We start from the raw sequence: 15,975 nt of genomic DNA on the forward strand, positions 1-15,975 counted from the left end.
AGCAAATACAACATAATATCTGGTAAATGCCAGGCTATAAACTGATGCAGTGGAAACATAGAGGATTTCTCTGTGTGTTTACAACATAACTCTTGCAGGTAAGATATATATACAGTCAAGTGAAAGGAGACCCAAAATCAATCATATTCACTTTTCAGTTCCTGCTACTTAACATGTCAGATTTATGCAAGCATATATGCAAAATCAGTATAATTATATCTTCAGATGTATCTAGGCCACAAACTAGCACCATTTCAGTATTCTTCCCTTCATTATAACTGCATCATTGCCAATTATAATCACAAGTTAAATTCTGCTATTTTGAACAACACCAGACTGTTTTCCTAAGTACTCTGTGGGTGCAGAACACTTATTCTCCATTCCACTCCTCCTCAGACACCATTTCTTTCATTTCAACTAATGTTTCTTTCATCTTCATTCATAAAGATGCAAATATTGGACTTTTCATAAACAGCAGAAAGCCTACACCAGGAGTGAGAAAGAGACTGCAAAAATCAGACATGATGCAAAAATCATGCTGATATTCCCCTCCTTGGTTCTGAAAAAAAATCCACCATGAGTTTCACTGCGTAATTTTGGTGTTCCACAGTTGGAAAGGTAACAAGCTTCTGTGATAACAGACTTCTATGCTTTGCTTGTGTAGATACATTTGCTTTGCTTATTTGTGTCTGTAGGATCTGCTGGGCTATATGGTAGGATATACTTAAGAGTAAAATCTTTTGACAACTTGAACAGAGGCAGTCTGGTAAAGCTCAAGGGCCTGCGAGAGATTCCGTTTGCTAATTTTAGTCACATTAGGCTAACTGTGCTCTGTATCCTAAACTGTGATATACTGTGATATATATTCATATGGAATGATGTTAGATTTATACCACAAAAGGAAGTGTCAGATTACCTTTGTATTTGAGATCTATATGTGATGAAGAGTTAACTACTTGGATTATAGCAGTAAACTGTAAGAACAAGATTGCTTTTTGCCTATGTCCACCTGAGAATTACACAAACTATCTGATTATTGCACATGTTGAGATAGCTTATAGCTATCATAGTGAGTCATCCTTTCATGGGGGAAAAAGAAAATGAAAACTGAAATTATGTCACGTGATGGTCACCTCCCATTCTTAAAATATTTACCATTTGTATTTGCTGTTCACCAAATGCAGCCATTTGGAGCAGCAGCTGTTGCACAGAATTCAAGAGAGGCTTTTTATTTCGTAGCTACTGAGAAGTTCCAAGCAAGACAAAATATTTGAGCAGACCACAAAGTGCTTCTGAAGACCTTTATGGCATGTGTAGTATTTTGAAACTATTATATTGGATTTCTGTTCATAATCCTTCTTGTTCCCAGATCTTACTGGTTGTTATATTTTTTCCTTTTCTCTGCCTTGTTTTTCTCCTCTCCTGCAGCTACATGTTTGCATACGCTGCTGCATGATTTTTTATTATGATCCAGCTGAGCAGGATTGAGAATTTATACACAACTGGTCAGGAATCAGGATGTGGTTTTGTAAAGTCATTGTGTGTGTTTGTGTTTTCAGGGTGGTAAATCAGGGCTTGTGGTTTGCACTGGAAATCTGATAGATGTATTCTGGGATGATGAAATATGGTTACATATGAGAACAGTGCCCGCCAAACTTCTGTAGCTTGGGCTTTCACCATTTACTCTCCATATTCAAGATCAATTTCCCTCACAAATTGTTGTTCATGGTTCTTCATTCTACAAATGTATAACATTCAACATGCATTGTACACATTCAGTTTTCTGAGAATGAGAGCCGAAGTTCTGCCAGGTCTCTTTACACCCACAAAAGGTCTTGGGGATAGTGTCTTTAAGTCAGTTTATAAGAAAGCTACTGACTTGCATGAGAAGAAATGGATACTTCATAGGAGCCTCTTACAGTCTCCCTTATTGAACTTGAAAATAAATATTTTTGAAAAAAAATTAATAACATTTTCAAGCATCACAGAACCACGGAATCATCTATGTTGGAAGAGCCCTTCAAGATCATCAAGTCCTGCAGCACTACCAATAATCATCCCTGAACCCCCAAAGTGCCACATCCAGATGCCTTTTGAACACTTCCAAACACAGTGATTCCATCACCTCCCTGGGCAACTTATTCCAATGCCTAACCTCTCCTTCAGTTAAAAAAATATTTCTGATACCTAATCAGGTATCCAAATATTAACCTTGGAAAGTAGTATTTAACAACACTCATAAAATATGCCTAAATTCAAAGACAAAAAGAAATTGTGGCTAAGTGTGTAGTGCACTTACTTGGGATGATATAAGGCATCCTGGACCACCCACCTGAAAAAGAGAATGCCTCTGCAATAAAACCTGTGGAAAAATCTGAGCAGAGGATGTAAGCTGAAGATGCAATATACATTAACATTGAATTTGAAATCAAACTTTTAAAAGGGCATTGCCATTTTCTTAATGTTTAGACTGTATTGTGGTCTCTGTAAAGATGCCGCTTTTCTGTAGGTGTCCCTGAGATGTGCCCAGCTATTTTCAGCTGAACCTTTATTCTTCTTAAACACTTATTGAGGCAAATTGGTAGAAATGAAAGGAGTCCATGCAGATATGAATCTCTGAGGCTTGTTCAAGTACAAAAGAAATTGCTTTCAAAGAATACATCTGAATTGAAGGCAAAAGCAGTTTCAAATTTGTTATATGAAAAATTTAAATAATTAACCAAATTATCTTTGAATTTCTGTGTAACAACTTCAAAAGATTCTGCCTTTGTCATGCATCCCAGTGGGAGAAGCTTTCCAGGAGTCCCATGTTTTCCATTTGTCTGTCAAGATGAGAATATCTTATTTTATTGCTAATTACACTTTTTTGTTACATGTTACAAAAACACTTTAGTTTCTGTTTTTAAGTGGTTTACTCTTCCATAAAATTAAGTGGAGATTAAAAAGCACTTTATATTCTGCCACTGTTTCTTTAAAGAGCGACATTTATGTTAGGGGTAGGAGAAGGTCATAAAATAATGACAACCAGCTTTAATAGGATCATTCCTGCAGTCAATTCCTTTGGTATCAAAAGGCCATTTATTTTCCTTTGTTCAGAAGTCACACTGTAAAAAGGCAGTCTACATTTACATAGTGTATTGTAGGCTGAGAGCTTATGGAAAGGATACAAGAAGCAGACTTTATTATTATTCTCTTAGAAAACACAAGTTACTAATACAATGTAGGAAACTTCTTGGCATTCTCAGCTGGTTTATGTGAATAGGGGTTTTCCCATGAATAACTAATTTTTCTGGTTTTGGAACTAGTTTGCAAATATTATAAATTAATTAAGGTATCTTAGATATCATTATCACTTATTGTTATATTTATACATTTTTCAACATTCCACATATGCTAGATAAAAGAAAAAGAAAAAAAATTCCCCTTTCCCTTCTGCTGTAAGGCACTGTGTTTAAATTCAGACAAGATACCCTCCTATTGAAATCCCAATGAAGATGTATGCACTTGGCTTGCAGAGTAAGCTTTCCAGACATTGATAAACCTCTGATTCAGTTATACCATAGTGGAGACAATCTACAAAGTTTTAGTTGATGCAGTGTTTGTTGATACTGTACTAACACTGCAGGAGCCAGCAGTGCAGAGGAAGGAGGTATGTCAGTTTTCCAACTCACCATTCTGACAGATAGGCAGATCACAAAAAAAAGATGTGTGGGTGTTCAAGGAAAGAACTGATCCTGATTTGGATGGCTGTGCTTGTATCTGCCAATAATTTCTTACATGAGCTTGTAACTCAGGGATGATATTAGTAATACCTGGGAGAGTTTCTAATCAAGATCCTAAGTTCACCATTCTGAAGGGGAGTTAAATGAGTCCTTGGCTGGAGAAAGCTAAATGGAGACAAGAATCAAGTACATGTTCGTCTCTTATTGCTCTTCTCATGATTCATATGGTCCTCAGCAAATTTGACTCCTTGCCTAATCAAGTCCTGTAAAAATAATTCCAGGGGTTTTGTGGGTTGCTGGAGGTCCAAATCTTCATGTTTTTACCATTTCTTCACATCCATAGCCCACATCTTTCAGGAGGCTGTGTAAAAGAATGTACCTAGCCATCTTCTAGGCAGGTAGGTACTTTTAAAAGTAGGTTAGTATAAAAGCAGGTACTTTTAACCTGCATCTCTGAGGAGCTATAGGGTTGGCACAGAGTAATACAGCCTCACCAACCTGATATGTGATTAATGTTTGTCTGGACTCTGCCTTGGTAGAGATCTTTCCCCTGCTGGGAAAGTTCCCAGGCTGTGGTATGGAGGTACGACCTTGAAGTCGGGCATCTTCGTATACACTGACAATTACCAAGTTCAGGAAACTCAAGGCTAGTATTGTGCTTACAAAAAATGTAAGGATTCATCTTACCTCCCAATTCAATGATAAGCTGTATGAGATACTCAGCAAGGAGCTGAACTTGAACCTCTGACAGTTTAAAACCATGTAAATTTGTAACATAGGGAGCTGCCACCAAGGAATCCAAGGGGGTAGGTGGAGGTGGATCCTTATTGCCAAGCCACCACAATGACTATTCCTATAGTCATTGTTTTGGCTGTTAGAGATATTGACTGGTTTAGAACAAGGCAATACCCTAACAAGAGTCTAGATTTAATGCACTTCCTTAAATATGTATTATGGCATCCCAAGAGCAATCCTATTCAAGAGAGTGGATCCTGGCAAGAACTTTTCCAGCAGGTGACTGGACATTAGAGCATGCCACTCCAAGTCCAGTTCAGGAATTCCTAGGAAATGTGTGTCAGATCACCTGACACAATCCAGAGGGTTCAAATATCAAATCTATTTCCCAGCATGAATTGAAAACTGCTTTTCTGAAATGCTGAAATCTGGCAAATAATTTTGAGTGGTTTCCCATGAGACTCAGGTATTAATGTAAAAACACAATACATAGGAAAGATGGACATGAGTTTGGAAATAGCAAGTATTTGCAAGGTTAATAAAAATTCTGTTTCACAAACAAAATTCTGAGGTTTTAAAAAGAAGGAATTTGTCTATTTAAAGCAGAACATGAAAGAAAAATGATTGGCTACAAGGACAATTATCGTTCATTAAAAGGTCTCAACACGTTCAGAGGTGTCAGGAAAGAGGATTGTTGCATCACTTGTAAAATAAAAGGTACAAATGCATAAAGACACCAAATTTTCTTCACAGGTTTTCCAAGAACTGCAGAATTCTTACTAGGCAAAATGACAAAGTCCCACTAAGCCAACAGCAATGAAGTCTTGGCTGGGTTTCTTGACAGAGATAAAAAAGTTTGACTGAAGAGAAGCTTATGACTCCAAAAATAAACCAGGTAGAAACCTCACCTACCTGAGGTAGATGGTTTCAGTTGGCTTGACTTCAGTGGAGAGATTCTTCGCTTTCGAGTGGAAAGACTGGGGCAGTAAGATGAAGCACAAAGTATTTACCATCACATCTCTAACCTGTTTAATTACCTTGTACATGGTAAAAAAAAAAAAAAAGAAAAAAAAAAAAAGGCTTTAATAACTGGATGACTTACATAAATCAAGAATCAAGATACATTACAGATGATGTCTCCTACCCCCAAGTATTTATAGAATATAAAACTAATTATGAATTACTGGACTTTCACATAGCATTGAGAAGGTAATTATATTATTTTATTATATTATAGGTGGCAGAAAGAAAAGGAAATACTTTTGTGTTTGTTGTAGTAGTCAGATTGTTATTAAAAATATTCTGCTGGATTGCTGGATAATCATTGTGATAAAGCCAGATAAGTTGAGAATTATTATAGACCTGTGTAATGTCCTTAAGCTTGAATATTACATGATGAAAATGATTCAGGGAGAGATTTTAAACTCTGTATGCCAACAAAAAGTTTTGATAGCATTGGCTATATATTTTAAAAAAATCACAGGAATACAGTAGTTTTCTTTGATATGCTTTTATTTATGTGACATTCCTTCGGTATAGCCTTAGTAGTAAGGCAAACTGATATGGGTATTTCAGAGAGAAAGTAAGTATCAGTCTGTTCTTAATTTATGATGAACTTGGTGACGGTGGTGGGCTGTATAATGCTGTGGTATGAAAGAAAAGAGCTTATCAATTAAGAGAAGCAAATGCCAGACAGAAGTGAATGAGATTAATTTGAGACTCAATTATTAAAAGAAGGTGCAAGGGAAAGGTGAAGTGTATTGTACATGTGCAAAATGAGAGGTTGTAAAATCTTCATGATGACTGATACCATATTTCAGTTAATTGATCCTTTATTTTCTAAAATTAAATAGCACCCCTAAAATTTGCTGAAACTAAATGTTTCCCTCAAAATCCTTGGACTGACCTTACAAAGTGAAGTGAAACTGGTGAGGAAGAGAAATGCTGGAAGAAATAATGTTTTAAAAGTGGACGACAGGAGTGTATTCTGAATCTGCTTCTAAATGAATCCTACTATCTTAATCACATGCTATCTCAAACTCCTTTTTGAAACTTAGTCCAATTGTGTTTGAAAAATGTTGAATAGAAGTTTAAAAAAGGCTGAAACAGAAAAACTGACATAGTTAGGTTTTCAATTGGCTGCTTGAATCTGAGGTCATCCGGAGTTCCATATAGTCATGTGAAGCACGATCTACATTTTAAAAAATGATAATAATATTACATAATTGATTGCTAAATCTGAAAAGCAAGCACAGACAGAAACTTGTGAGGCATATTTTTGACAAATGACAAACAGTGAAAGCAAGGAACTTTTTGAACAGGATTCTGAAGGTAATATTATTCAAGACACCCAAGTTTTTAGAGCAAAATTTGAAAATCTGAAAAGAAAACCATAGCAGGATGCAATATGAAGGTCTTTAGGGAGAAATTGTAGACAGTTGCTTAACAGAAGATTTTCCAAGCAGCTGAAGGCAGAGAGATACTCTGGGGTTAAAGAGGTGGAATTGCTCATTAAAATGGCATTCTCTACAAAGTAAAATTCACATTTCCTAATTCCCAGACATTTGTTCTAAGCCTGTGTTACAGTCACAAACCACTTCAATTCCATCAGATTTAGACAGAGAACTCAGAAATTTTCTGTAGCAATGAATGATTCAGATTTGTTGGTCTGATTTCCCTAGAGGACTCTTATCTCTTCTGAGATATTTAAGCTGAGAAAACTACTGGATCACTGGAATAAAGGATTCTCTGTTCTCAAGGTGTGTTGAGAATTGTTTGTTAGAATTTATGTTTGTACTCTTCTGAAAAGGATTTAGGAAATCAGTCTGACTTACTTTCTGTGTTAGGAATATGCTTTTAGGACACATTTACAACAGTGGGCCATCTTCAAAACTGGAATAATTGTAATTTTCAAGGTCTTGTTTAGAGGATTTTCTGAACATCAGAATCATCCTTTTAACTCCCAATTTTGCCTTTGTTCACAGTATCTACACGTATCTGTACATAGCAGTATACTGCATATATTTATATATATGTATATTACAGTATCTACAAATGCACCTACAGATATATCTGACGTTAGTGAGATATGCAGTAGGCAGCATGATCTATTGCCTCTTGCTTCTCTCTTTTTTCAAAAGTTGAAAATATCATTTTCCATTTATTTGAACGGGATCTACACAGTAGTGAAGAAAATTCAGGGGAAGAACAAAAAGTTTATTCTGGGGTCTAAAGTACTCACTGCAAATACTCTACTCATTTTTTTATCTCAACACCAGTGTTTGGATGTGAAACCCTTTCTCAAGTTTGCACTTCAGAAGTGTCAACTTCATGTTCCTCTTTATTTCTTAGCTGTGTATTAGAAAATGCAAATGTTCTTGAGGAAGGTTGTTCTTTGCCTGATGCCTTTCTTCTGCATAGCATGGCATTATGACAGCAGGGTGGGGAAAGCACTTCTGTGTTTTGAATACATCAGGTGCATCCTGCAGATTTTCATGGTTAAACTGCTTAGGAAAATAGCAGAATGCACAGGGAGCACCAACAAAGCTAACATGTTGTTTCTACAATTGGGGCATCAACTACTGCTTTTCATTTTTCACAGCCATGTGTGCTGTTGTACCAGAGTATATATATGTACTACACATTCTCCTGACATTTTGTAAATTAAATTTTTATTAATTTAAAATGCTTAAGTATGTCAACCTTTATCTAAATAGTAAGCAGCCTACCACATCCACATCAGTCCTCCACAACGGCAACACTTTAATATGCTGATGCAGGAGTGTTTTCTAGTGAAATTTCTGCTTTCATATTCTACTGCCATCTCCTGACAATGGAATGCCATACCACTGACCAGCCTGGGCATTTGCAAGTCATTTGTGATTGAAGAGGAAGGCAGTTTGATCACCTGAGTCAATAACAAAAGAGTTAAAATGTAATTTTGATAGATAATCCTGTTAAGAGGAAAACTGAAAAGTACTTCAAGACTCTGCTTTATACTTATAGGTTATTCTATAGTATTATATCTAAGACAAATACTCAGATTTTGTAGACAAAAATTTCCTCTACATTTACAAGCTTCTCTGAGTCTCTTTTTTTTCAGATTATGTTTGGGGTTTTTTTTCCCCTTTCTATTATCTGACTAAAATCTCCTATGCTTTTTGGGAAAAACCGGGATTTTAAAGATAAATATTCAAAAACATTTTATTCCTTTTGCTATTTTATTTCAAATACACAACTGATTTTCTTTTAAATTCTAACCTAAAAAATGCCTGGAAGTTGTTTCTTTCTACCAATTGTAATGAAGGCAAAGTAGCTTTCTTAGGGAAGCAAATCCTCAGGTACCTGCCTGAAGCTTGGTGGTTTTTTTACAGTGAGTAGAGAAAAGTGTGGCTCAGGAGCTTCCCCTGCCTCAGGCAGCATGTGAAAATACCAAGAAGAATTGCAAGCTTATCGTGGATGGGGCTGGAAGAGCCTACTTTGCATTCCTGCTCCTTCTAGTAGAATGATACAGAAAATATGTTTTAACAGATTAATTCTCAGTGTTATCTTGGAACACTATCAATACTTGATCAATGCTAATAAAGAATTAGTAAGTATGTAGAAATCACAGTATTTTAAGTACAATTCTGCATTCCTTACTAGAATAATAAAGATTTCATTATTAAGTTGAACCCTGAACAAGAGGATATGGACTTTAAATACTTGAAGCAGCTGCAGGGTGTGTAATAAAAGGTAGAGTTAAAAGTAAATTATTTTAGGAGTAACATGAAAAACTCACTAGTTGTTTCAATCTGCTAGTTTGCATGAGTCCTAATAAATAAAGTAATTTTCGCATTTTAACATGTCTCTTTTAAATACCTTAGTGCAAAATTGAAAACTAACAATTCATCAGAGCACAAATAGCTGCAAAAATGATACTACCAATAGAAGGTTTCATAATTTGTTGTGGAAGTCTAATAAACAGAACTTCAAAATATACATTTGAGATTGGGGTCAGATTTTCAGAAGAAAAGTCATGTGCAGTTTGGGCATTTGAAATTTGGAGAAGAATAAAAATATCTGTACTGTAATGTTTCAAGTAATTACACAATACTGCAAGGTCTGGCTCAGTGGAAACTAATGTATATGTTTGAGCCTATGCTTAACTGTAACTCATTAATGATAGACTGAATTTATTTTACTTTGCTAGATTAAAGCCTGTACTAGAAACAGCATTCAGAAGAGAGTTTTTGCAAAGTCAGGTTCTTAGATAGGAATGCAGGTGTTTCCTGCAGCAAGATCATGAAGAATGAAGTCAGAGCTATGACAAAAAAAAAAAAAAAAAAGAGGGAGGTTGTTCTGAGTTTGCAGCAGGTGCAATTGCTGCCATGTAAATATCCAGCATCCATAGGTATAAGCGAGAAATGTTAAGATACTGAAAATCAGAAAAAAGTTTGGGAGAAGACATTAGAACAATATGTGAAGCTACTTTATATGAGAAAACCTAGATGTATAGATGACAAATAGATGTATAGATGACAAATTAATAGAAAAATTATTTAATTATAGACACTACAGCTTTTGTATTGCATTCATAACTGAAGCATTCTCTCCTCCTCTTCCTCTTCTTATAGTTCTATGCTCCTTCCTGATTTTCTTCTTCTTTTTCTTCCTATTGAACATAAACATTATTTTCTAATATGTGATTGTTTTGGCATAACATGCTCCACATATCATCTTAGTAATATCTAAATAACTATACTTACTGAAGCTTTATTTTCATTGTAAACTGAAGGAGTAAAAAATTATATTAAGAGATGGAAAGGCATCTGGAAATTAATGTAAAATTTAGAAATTATTAAGCTCTGAAGAATGTAGATGGAAAGAATGCTGTCAGCATGGTGGGGGGTGGCTGGTTTCCAAAGTAAGAAAAAGCTGTGGATCCTGAAACTAGAGAGCTGCTACTATAGCCTTCCACTTCAAAATGAGAGAGACAATATAGAACACTTTTATGAAGTTAAGTGTTATGTTTCCTGCAGACTTGGACCAGAGAGGTATACCTGGCTGAAGGAAACAGTGGCAAAAATTGCAGAGCTTCAAAGAGGCACCATAGTGTGTGTTTTTCTGTGATTGCAGCTACCCTATACTTTCATCCCCTGTGCATAGATGTTTGCACGGAAATGGGAATATCTTCTCTCCTAAAAGCTAGTTGTAAACCAGAATGGAAATGGCTCTATTCCTATCACTCTGCCTTCTCCATGGAGAGTGAGATTTTTCCAAGCACTTCAGGCAATATGAGAGCAATCACAGAATTTCAAAGAGGACAAAGAAGACTTTGAAAAGAGGAGTGAGAAGAGCTTCAAGAACACTGAAAAATGAATGCAAATAAGCTACATTGACCTGTAGTACAAAATAAAGTGATTCAGCTGCTTCTACAATGTATTTTTCACTTCACAATTGGGGTCTGAAGAGAGGGTCTTTTTGGAGATTTTTATTTCTATAGAGTAGAGCTTTAAAGACCAAAAAGAAGCAGTGTGTGTTGCATCACTGAAAACATTATGGTTAAGGAGATATGTAAACATTTTATTTCATTGTAGAATAACTCATTGCAAGCATGTGACTTAGGATAATAACCTCCTCATCGATGATTCCAGAAGCTGCTGCATCTGCTAGATTTACAAGCTTGTTTAGTACTCAGAGCAGAGATATTTGGTGCATAAGGGATCTGACTCTCAGGAGAAACTGACACAGATGCAAAAGGTAGGAGTCAGCTCAAGTCCTGATAATTATTCACTGAAAACAATGCTCCAAATCCTCCATGCTGAAGATCTCATTCTATATGAAGGCAATGCAGTGGCCAGGAACACCCATAAGGCTTTCACAGGTGGGAACACAGACCTTGTGAGCAATTTCTAAAAATACACCCCCTGGCATTCTGCAGTGCAAATTAAACACTCTCAAGCTTGACTGGGGACAATATTTTATTGTTTGGTTTTCCTACTGGAATTGTCTTTCGTTGTCACTAGAGTGAAAACATTTTTCCAGAATGCAAGGATTATGTCACTGTTACAATTTTTTCAGATCTCTTGACAAAGATGTTACAAAGACTGCATGGAAAGAAATGTGTATTCTTTTCTTCCACAGGGAGCAGCAAATATAATCTTGAGCAGACAGGTGGAAACTTTACTTTTTTTTTTTTTTTTTCTCTTTTCCCCCGCCCTGTGATATCTTTATAAAAGCCATGTCAGACCAGAGGTTCAGTTAGTGCAGACTGGTTTAGTTCCATTAAAATCAATGATATTATGCAAAAGCCTTGGCCTCTGAATATAGATATTGCCAACGAGTCTGCTGTGTTGCTTAGTTGTTTGATATTGTTTGCTTTTGATCAGTGATACACATAATTTACTGTCTTCCCCTTCCTCCTCAGTGGTAAGCAATGAACCTGCTGAAGCCCCTGAAGACAAAGGCAGTGAGAGATCAGGGCTGGAAGTAAGAACCTCATTGTTTCAATCATTTGCAAATTGTTCCACAGTGTTTATTGCTTTTTTGAGGAGTATCTTGGATCCTGTTTCATCAGTCTCAATTTGAGATAATTAACATTTGAGGAATAGTTCAAGATTACCAGATTTTGTTTATTTGCTTCTAAAGCTTTTCTTGTGGTTGCTTTTTTTTTCTGTTTAATAAGTTACATTAATAGTAATATACTCTATAACAGATGTACATTGGTTTACTTAGAATCAATGGTTAGCTGCTATTGTATTCTGCATGATTTTGCTAAACCATTCTGTAATTTGATATAAAACTACTAATTTTAAACAGCACAAGATAAAATTGTCACCTATTATACTAAGAAATACTAAGATATCCTAACAAAAATTTAAAAGCTTACGCCGATGCATTTTATCCTGTTGAGCTGTTAGCTTGCTCATTATCTGTGGTGTAAAAAATAGGGAGGCACAAGATATACATAACTTAAAATTCAGTATTTTTTTCCTCTTCCTTCTTTCCTGCAGAAGACAAAAGGTTGAAAGGAGTTGCTATAGAAATATAAGTATCTCAGTTAAAAGCTTCTCAAGTTACAACATGAGCAGGAAAACAGTTTGAAGGAGGTTCCTGTTCTGCTAGCTTTCTCCCAAGCAGGGACAATTTTATTAGGATATATCAAGAGGAAGGATGGACGGATCTGGATCTTACCTAGTTTCAAACTTAAGACTTAACAGAATTAATTAACCTTGAAGATACTATAGAGATCCTAAACCGCCTATTAAAGCATGACTATTCCAACTTTTTGTGCCAAATATCAAGGTTTTTCAAGTGAGATAAATAAAGAGAAAATAAGCAGCAACTAACTCACTGAGATAATAGCTGGATGAGACATTTATTGCTGTAAAATGAATCATGGGGGAGTTTCAGAAGAACTTGGAAATAGGCCTGTCTTCATGTACATGGTGATTTATTTGAATGTTCAACTGATCTTTAGACCTTCTGAAAGAAAAAAGGGACTGTTTCTCTCATTAAAGATATAGCTGGAAGAAGTTATGAAAATAAAGTTTTTATTTACTTATACTAGATTAACAATATGCTGTATATTTTCAAAAAGGAATAATTCAATTCAGTTGGAAAACCTGATAGAATGGGATGAAAATTTTTGAAAAATTACTCTCTGCTATTCAGTTTCTAATAACTCGAAGTATTATAATTTTTAAAAAATATTTTTGGCCATAAATTCATTCAGTACCCAAATCCTGTAAACATCTATATTTAAAAAAAAAATTAACTTTGGAGAGTGTCCTGGGTGTACAGGACACACAGTGTAGGATGTACACAAAGTATTTATTCTATCACCATCTTCATGAACTGTTGAAACCAGGTGGGCTAGTGTTTTTCCCAAGCCCCCTGCCTCTTCTGCTAATGGCCTTTAGGGTGTCTTCTGCTAATGGCCCATTAACGCCTTTGGGGTGTCTTCTGCTAATGGCCCATCAACGCCTGGCCCATGAGTCACAGGTAACTCCCTCCAGGGGTTATCTCTGTTAATGGGCCATCAAGGACCCATTTCACACTTCTCATGCTATTGTGAGATGCTCTGCCCAGGGGGAGGAGCCAAGCATTCTCACCTGGATATAAGCTGGTATGTGGGACAGTACATGTAGCACTTACCCACTGGATTCCCAGAGGAGCAGAGCTCCCAGACCTCTCTACAGGATCACTGCTTCAGGAAGAGCACTTCACCTGGACTGCTTCCACCATCCTGCTCAGGTTGTATTCTGACCCTGTCAGTGATTCTTTGTGTTATTGCATTTATTTTATTTTATTTTTACCTTTTTACCTTTCTTCTTATTAAATGATATCTCTGACTTAGAGCCTCTCACTCGTTTTGCTTTCAAACCACAACAGAGGTCTTCAGACAAAATGTTACTGAGTTAAGAGAGATGACATAAACAAGGCATTTCTATTCACTTCTTCCATTCTTCATTTAATAGATTTTTTCCATAATCAAAATGGCTTTTGCACGTATTTATTTCACATAGGTCTTAGAGGATGTAATAAAATGGTATTATTTATATGTATAAAATTATATTATGTAATTAATTACATGGAAGACATGCTTGGTCAAACACACATCACTGGGATTAATGTGATGGTCCCTTTGGCCTTAAAAATCTTGATATGTTGTTACTTAGTTTACAAATGAAGGTACAGAGGATGGAAATTAGCTGAGAGAAATGCAGAACAAAGCAGAACAGAGATGACACATCTCCTTTTTCTCCATTGAACACCCTCAAGCTCTTGCAGAATTTTGACAGAAAACATCTCTTCTAACAAAGTTAAGAGTGTGGCTCTGTGTGACACAGAAAATAGGAGTAGGTCCTTCTGCTTAGTGAATTTGTAGCTCTGAGGCAGGTAAGCAGCACTTGTTGCAGTGCCCAAGTCCTCTTTGTTGACATTTGGGTTGCAGATGAATAACTTGGAAGACCATAACTACTCAGAAGCCATTGCGGTCAATGGATTAACAGAACATTATTTGCTGACAGAAGTTTTTATTTGTTGTACCAAAGTTGATTGCAGCACTGACTTTATAAGTTACCTGAACTGTAGTAATCTATCTAGTCAGTGACATCCAGATATTAATTTTGCAACTGTCCACATAAACGTGCATATTATGGACTAAATATTGTGTATTTTTAAAGATGAGTCCTGGTGCTACACTGTGCTCCAGACAGTCATTTGCACAAAACCATTCTCCATTAGGGCTTTCCTTCCAGTACTTTGCCCTTTCAGCTGAGGAAGTTCATGCTGCTCCATGTGACAGCTAACAGCTTCACTAAAAACTGATTTAGGATGCTTTATGGCTATGGGAGAGCTCAGGTTTCCTAGGTGCTCCTAGTATGAAAATCAAGGTACAAAATTCAAATAGTCAGAAATGGTCATTGTGAGAGGTGTATTTATGTGTGTAGATATCTCTCTTTTCCTCTTTGTCATTCTGCTCAGTAGTGAACATTCACAGAAGCCCTTGTTTTAGCTAATTATTATTGTTATTTTAATTAAGCAGTGACTACCTCGAAGAGATACTAACAATCATGCAAAGTAACAAAAGCAACAAAAAGTCTGCTGGAACACTGCACTCTAAAACGTATTTGCTCCAAGAGATACTAAAGGATTACTCAAGTAATTTCCTCTGTGGTAAAACTCTAACTTGAAAACAACTTTCTTAATAATTGTATTAAATGATTTCTTTAACTTCAGGGAAGGAACAGAAATTTAAATAAATCACATATAGTTTGTCCTTTTCTGAGGTAAAATTCTTGTCCCAGTATTTGCAAAAGATAATCCCCTGAGGAACAAAAGAAAAGTCTCATTGAGTTTAGAAATCAACAGAATGTGTTAGTCAATTCAGAAGCTTCTACTCTAAGTGAAAGTTTTTTATGGTTAATTAATAAGAGTATGTCTGAATAGAGAATTAAGTATCATAAAGTATTCTCTGAATTCATTGTCATTTAGATTGGTAGCAGATACATGATCCCTTTAGACTGTTTTTCATGTTGTATAGACCAAACCTGCAGTGTGGAATCAAAAAGGAAATAATTGTAGAAGACAGGAGATGAAAAACTGTTGTAGATTTTACTCATTTTAAAAACTCACCTAGTAAATATTCCATCATGTCCCTTCTGGATTTCTTGGTTGTTGTGGTTTGAAAACAAAACGAGTGAGAGGCTCCAAGTCAGAGATATCATTTAATAAGAAGAAAGGTAAAAAGGTAAAAATAAAATAAAATAAATGCAATAACACAAAGAATCACTGACAGGGTCAGAATACAACCTGAGCAGGATGGTGGAAGCAGTCCAGGTGAGGTGCTCTTCCTGAAGCAGTGATCCTGTAGAGAGGTCTGGGAGCTCTGCTCCTCTGGGAATCCAGTGGGTAAGTGCCCACTGCACTGTCCCAAATCCCAGCTTATATCCAGGTGAGAATGCTTGGCTCCTCCCCCTGGGCAGAGCATCTCACAATAGCATGAGAAGTGTGAAATGGGTCCTTGATGGCC

The 15,975-nt window shown here is 36.1% G+C and overlaps 1 long non-coding RNA gene across 1 annotated transcript in view; it reads left to right on the forward strand.

Annotated features, from left to right (window-relative positions):
- Positions 1-15,975, forward strand: part of LOC310922902 — a 44,347-nt gene that overhangs the window by 19,536 nt on the left and 8,836 nt on the right. Inside the window, exon 2 of the long non-coding RNA XR_014592513.1 lies at positions 11,866-11,927. This is a non-coding gene — a long non-coding RNA (uncharacterized lncRNA). The remainder of the gene's footprint in view (positions 1-11,865; positions 11,928-15,975) is intronic.

This window comes from Zosterops lateralis (genome assembly GCF_965231275.1).
Source record: "Zosterops lateralis genome assembly, chromosome: Z".
In the NCBI taxonomy this organism is placed as follows: domain Eukaryota; kingdom Metazoa; phylum Chordata; class Aves; order Passeriformes; family Zosteropidae; genus Zosterops; species Zosterops lateralis.